Raw genomic sequence first — 6000 nt, forward strand, 5'->3', positions numbered from 1 at the left:
GACATTTCCAATAAGACAACACAAGAACTTTGCTTAAATCAAACAGGACTCAGGAGCATTCACCAATGAACTCGCCCCTTCAGTGCTCAGACTGTGGCTGTTTTCTGCATTTCTATTCCTCTTCTCTCCAGAAGATGGGAAGTGTCCTACATTAACTACAAGAACAACAAGCCTTTGAGAAGCCCCAGCCTCCGTGAGGCGTGCCAGGCTTCAGTGAGACAACTCTGACCAGCATGTCAGGCCTCGGCGACGCAGCCCTGGCCTCTGGCTGGTGTGCCAGGCCTCGGCGACGCAGCCCTGGCCTCTGGCTGGCGTGCCAGGCCTGGTGTCTGGCTGGTGCACTAGGCTTCAGTGAGGTGGCCTTGGCATCTGGCTGGTGTGGCAGGCCCCAGCAACATGGCTCCAACAACCAACTCAGCTGAGCAGGGACATGATATGGGCCATAACTGAGTAACCTCTTGGTCCATCAAACCCAGAATCCTGCTGCTGGAGTGGCCAGAGCCTTATGTTTCAGAGGAGAGTGACCCCCTCTCCCTGCTACTGCACCTGGGCCATCCTGTACTGACGGTGAGAATTGGCTGATTGTCCCTGCCGTTGGAGAGGTTGTTTTGTGTATCTCCATTGCCATGGAGGCACCACGAAGGAACCCTCCTTGCAGTGAGCTGGGTGCGTTGCCGGGTTATGCCCGGCACTTTTAACCTGCTGCTCTAATATTTATAACGAGGGCCACAATTTACACAGGCACAGCCTGAGCAAATTACTCCGCTCTAGGTCTGGTTCTGAAGAGCAATGGCCAGTGGATACTGCATTATCTTTCAGCTCCTGTGTGTATCACAGAAACACTTGGCTCGTGTTTCAAATCGTTTATGGCCCAGGTCTGATGGCAGAAAATAAAATGCGTTTATGATTTAGAAGTAGAAAAGGTTAACTCTAAATAACAATCAAAAAGTTAAAAAACAGCATAGAAAAGTTGCTTTAGTTTTTAAGCGTTTTAAATAATTTTGCCTCCTTCCCTGAAGGATTCTGTATAATTCAATGAGAAAATTGCATTCAAATCCTGGGGGCTGCTCTGACTTGACTTGCAGCAAGAGAAGCTATAAAGCAATTTTGGAGAAACAATTTGGATGGCTGCCTGCTGGAGGTAGCACTCTGCCTGGGCTGCCCTTCGTCCCAGCACAACACAGAGCTGGGACAACAACCAGCCCATGGGAAGCGAAAAGTTTCAATTCCTTTCAAGCCAGACTGCTGCAGTGTTGGGACTGGGATAGGAGCTGTGTGCACCAGAGCACAGAGTCACCTGCTCTCTGTTCCCGCCTCCCAGGAGGGGCTGTTACTTGTCACTGGGAGAGGGGCTGTTCATAAGACAATCCCTGTGCTGCGATCTGGTCCATGCTACAGAGATGTGGTAGGTATCTCAGGATAGTACCTACATCTTCCTGTGTCCATGCAGCATCCGGCACAATGCAGCCACACGCCTGACAGGGCCTTTGGGGCTACTATACTGCAAGGAGCTACGCACCCCTGCCCCTCGGCGTGCCTAGGTGCTGGTGCTCTTGTCATCCGGGGAAGCCCTGCAGGTAGCAGCAGCCCAGGCCTGGTAGGCTCCCGGGGAGCACTCCCTTTGGCTCTGTTCCAGGAGCACACGCACACTCCCAGGCTGACTTCATCCGCCAAACACAGACTCTGGAACAAAGTTGCCAGTCTCAGTGGGAAGGTGGAAGGATACGGTTCCTGGGAGAGGGGTTCTGGAAGTCCTACTGTGTAGGGAACAGTGTCATGGACAGTGCCCATGCAAGCTCCTGACACGTTGGCAGCCTTTATCCTGCTGGACAAGGTTTGCTCTTTGGACAGTGAGTTGTAAAAGCTCAGAGTAACTGCTGGCTGCGAAGCTCAGCCGGGCCTGCTGGGGAGTTTGCCAGTGGGTGCGGAGCCATTTGGCTTTCTCTACACTGTCCCAACGAGTGCATTTGTGTCCCCGGCTTTGTGATGGAGGTGGGGTTTGTCTGCACCGGCCCAGCACCTGCTGGAAGGAGCATGGTCGGGGCAGCGAGGCAGCACCAGGAGATGGGATTGTTATTCAGAGCTGTCATTTCAGACCTGACTGGGCCGTTTGGAGACGGAGGCGGGGCCTGAGAGCTTTACTGCTCAATTGTCTCTTATAGATTTTGAATAAAAATAAATTGGCTTCTTTTAAAAGGACAGCTGCAGAAAGCCTATGTAAGCAGAAGTGAGCGGCTCCGAAGCATGGCAGACAGCTCTATATTGCAGTGCTTATTCACTGCCAGCTGACAAGGACTTCCAGGGCCAGTGCACAGAGCGGCTGGGATTGGAAAAAGCTTCTTCTTGGGCTTAAAACGGTTCTGAAAATAAATACACGAGGAGGGTGTGAGAGCATCAGCAGCCCACTGTGGCCACGCCTGCTACAACCCACCCCCTTGACCACGCCTACACCCACCCCAGCCTGCACCCGTCACACCCCTCCTTGGTGCTGGGATCACATCTAGAGGGGCAGAGGTCCAACCCGGCATTGGTGACCACAACCCAGCCGGGGAGGCAGGAGAGGGCCCTGCCCCAGCCAGGGGTGAAGACACAGTCAGGGGACCCCTCTTGTATAAGCTGTTCCCAGCGCTACAGCACTCACCTACGCTCATCCCCAGCGCACCATCTGCCTGGCAGGGACACGGGGGTGGGAAGAGCTGAGAGTTGCCTTGTTGATGTGCTAGTACCTCTTGGTCAGCCCGACCCTTTTCCTTACCCAGATCCTATTTTCTTGCTCCCAGAAAAGCCCCCTTTGTGATATTGTTGGTTTGGGGGCATTGTTGCTTGCTGTGGCTGTGGTGCTGAATGGTTTGGTTTGGAATACTAGGTTTTACACTCATAGCGGCACTGCTAGTGTTGGACATTTCCCCAAGGGGCAGCACCTTTCTTTCTTGGGCACTGTGAGGAATCGCCTTTGGTGGAGGCACCAGGCGTCACCAGAAAGGACCCAACTCATGCGAGGAGAGGGGAGAAGCCACTCCAAGCAGACAGCATTGGGGAGGAGACTGGAAGCACAGCTTGGGGAAGTGCTACATAGGGGAATGTGTTGGGGGCATTGCTAGAAGGTCTTTAGTCTTGTGGGATAGAACTTGGAGAGCAGGTGGTGCACTGAGTTCAGCAGAAGATAACCCATGCGGATTGCCTGGCCGTCCTGGCAGGGTTTCCTAGATGTGTGATCCATAGGGCTGAGCGTTTGTCCAAAGTGTCGGAGTTGGTGGCACAGTGGCTGCATTTGGTTGCTTTCTGAATTCATATCTCCTTCCCAGGATGCCTTTTAATGATGGCCCCACGGGAGGCAAGCACTGTGCATATTGTATTCTGGGAAACACACCCCTCGGCACTAGTGATGAGTTCTCTTCGCATCTATAAGATCTTATTTGCTCAGAAGCTTTGTTTCTAGATTTTATACATTATCAAATTGTCCTTTCCTCCCGCCAGTGTCCTTTGCATTGGCCTCCTCAGGAACCCCTTAGTCGCTAGGACGGTCCAGCACTGAGGTGAGGTGTTGGGGTCTTGACGGGGTCTAAGTTAGTGTCTCCAGGCAGCAGTGCAGAACCTGTCTGGGGTGACTGGCCGGATGGTAGCAGAGGCGAGGGTGTCAGCACAGGAGCTAAAGCATGGTGAAAGGGAGGGAGGAAGTGTGTGTGTGTGTGTGTGTGTGTGTGTGTGTGTGTGTGAGAGAGAGAGAGAGAGAGAGAGAGAGATTGAAAGCAGCCTTCATTGAGGACAGGTTTGGAGAGTGCCCCTGCGTAATTATGTGTAAGCAGTGGGGCTCCGGAGAATTAAATTCTGCACAGCTGGGCGAGTCGGGAGGCAGCTGCCTTGGCATTAAACAGCTGCCATTCAGGGCCTGGGCGGGGGTTCTGGGATGTAACAATAAGAAGGGGCGTAAAGGGTGGAGGTTTGTCAGCCCAGGCGCCAGTGCTCCAGCCACAGGAGTGTGAGTGAGCTGTCCAGGGCCAGGCAGACACTGCCCCCAGCTCTGTGCAGAAGGGAAGTGCAGCCATGCCCTTTGGAGAGAAAGGGCAAGAACTGCCATGAAGTGTCTGCTCCAAATGTCCCCCTCAAAATGGGAGAGCTTTGCTCTCCGGGGCTGGAACTGCACAGGAACAGCTGATCTTAGGGGCCAACCAAACAGCCTAAGCAAATCTGGCACTCGGGCCTTTTCCTGCTGTGAGCTGAACTGGGCCCATGTCTGCAGAGTCAGGCTTGCAGCCAGGGAGCTGAGTCCCTGTGCAGGCCTATCACTGGTTTGTATTAGGATACAAATCTATTTGTTCGAATTTAGCAGCCCAAAGAGCCAACCTCCCCCCGATGTTTCTCACTGTCTTGTTTGTGCCTCCCCCTGCTGCCCCACTCCTCTGGGGCAAGTGAGCACCTGGGAGATTCTAGGAGGGCAGGTGAGATTCAGGTAGAGCTGCCCTGACCCCACGCATCTGACTTCACTTCAGCCATAATCTGTGGGATAAAATACAGGCCAAACGCTGACAGTTCTGCTGGGCAAGTGAAATATGCCCCCTGCCACATATGACACTCTGTAAGGAAACCTGGACTTTGCTGTGAGACTCACAGTAATTTGGTGTTTTCCATAAAGCCCCAGCTCCTGGAGTCATGTGAGAATCTCAGCTTTCCTTATAACTTCTAGAAAGTTGCAGAGAAAGGTATGAAAATGTGACACCTACAGGCTCAAAAACTAGAAGGCAAAAGAACCCAATAGTATTTGTTAAAGACTCATGGTTTTAAAGCCAGTCTCATGATAATTTGGAGTTTGATGTTGGTAATGCTGTGTGCATGCCCTGCTGAAAGGTGGGTGTGAATTCTGTTGCCAGTGACTCTGCTCAATTGGTCTTCAGTGCTGTAACAGATGGGATGACGAAACCAGGGCGTGGCATCATGCAGCCACCCTCTCCTTTCCTACACAGAAGCGTTGGCTGCTAGTCTCCAGATGGAGCTTTTCATGCTGGGACCTATCGTCCAGGCAGGCCACGCCTTTGTGCTAATGATGATAGTAGCTGCAGTCTATACTATTGTACGCTAACAGGACGCAGCCCCATGCGAGCGGCGTAAGCCCCCGCTGATGGCACAGGGCAGTACCCTGGACCGGAGGGTATTGTCTCACGCAGCACGCCTGCTGATGTGCATCGCCCCCATTTGACTAATGATGTAACGGTGCGGGACTCTTCGGAGAGCTCAGTCTGAGTCGAGAGCACATGAGCAGCTTCTGGAACACAAGAGCAAATGGCTGGAAGGAAAATGCCTTTCATCATTCAAGATAAAGAACCTGACAAACCTTTGGAGACTTCGCTTCATTCAGGAATTAAATTACAAGAGTCAGCTGGTGTCAAATAAGTTTCATTTAGTAGGTCACTCACTTAAATAAAGTTTCTGTGGAAATCAATAGCTTCTTCTCCTGCAGCGGGCAGTGCAAGACAGTGCAACCCGCACTTTGCACCAACGGTTTAATTGCACTAAAAAGAGACACACCCCTCCTCCCCCAGCCGCCTCTGCTTGGTTTGTGCTGCCTTAGTGCAAGGTTCACAGTTGACCAAAAGCTGGATCATTTCTCTTTCCCTCGTCACAGTGAGCATGTGTCAAGCTGGAGATACTTTGATACAGAATTGCTCCAGATAAGGGCAACCAGGCCCACCGGCAGGAAAGATGTGCCGTGGGTTTGGGATTGGATAGGAATGGCCTGGCCGCTGTGCGTTTTGTGCGTAGTTGAAGGAAATGAGGATGAGTCACTGAGACATTTCTCAATGTTGAAGTCTGTAGGGCAAAGCCCTCTCATACCGCTTAGCAGCACATGACACTCCATGCACTCAGATCCTTGTGTGTTACAAAGCCTGCCCACTGACGATTGCAAAGGGGGTAATGTCTTCTGCCAGGACTGCAGCCATGGGTGCAAATTCCAATACCTTAGGGAAATGGAGCAGTGCTGCTAGGTGGTTTTGGTTTGTCTAT

The sequence above is a fragment of the Trachemys scripta genome, chromosome 10 (genome assembly GCF_013100865.1).
Source record: "Trachemys scripta elegans isolate TJP31775 chromosome 10, CAS_Tse_1.0, whole genome shotgun sequence".
Classification (NCBI taxonomy): domain Eukaryota; kingdom Metazoa; phylum Chordata; order Testudines; family Emydidae; genus Trachemys; species Trachemys scripta.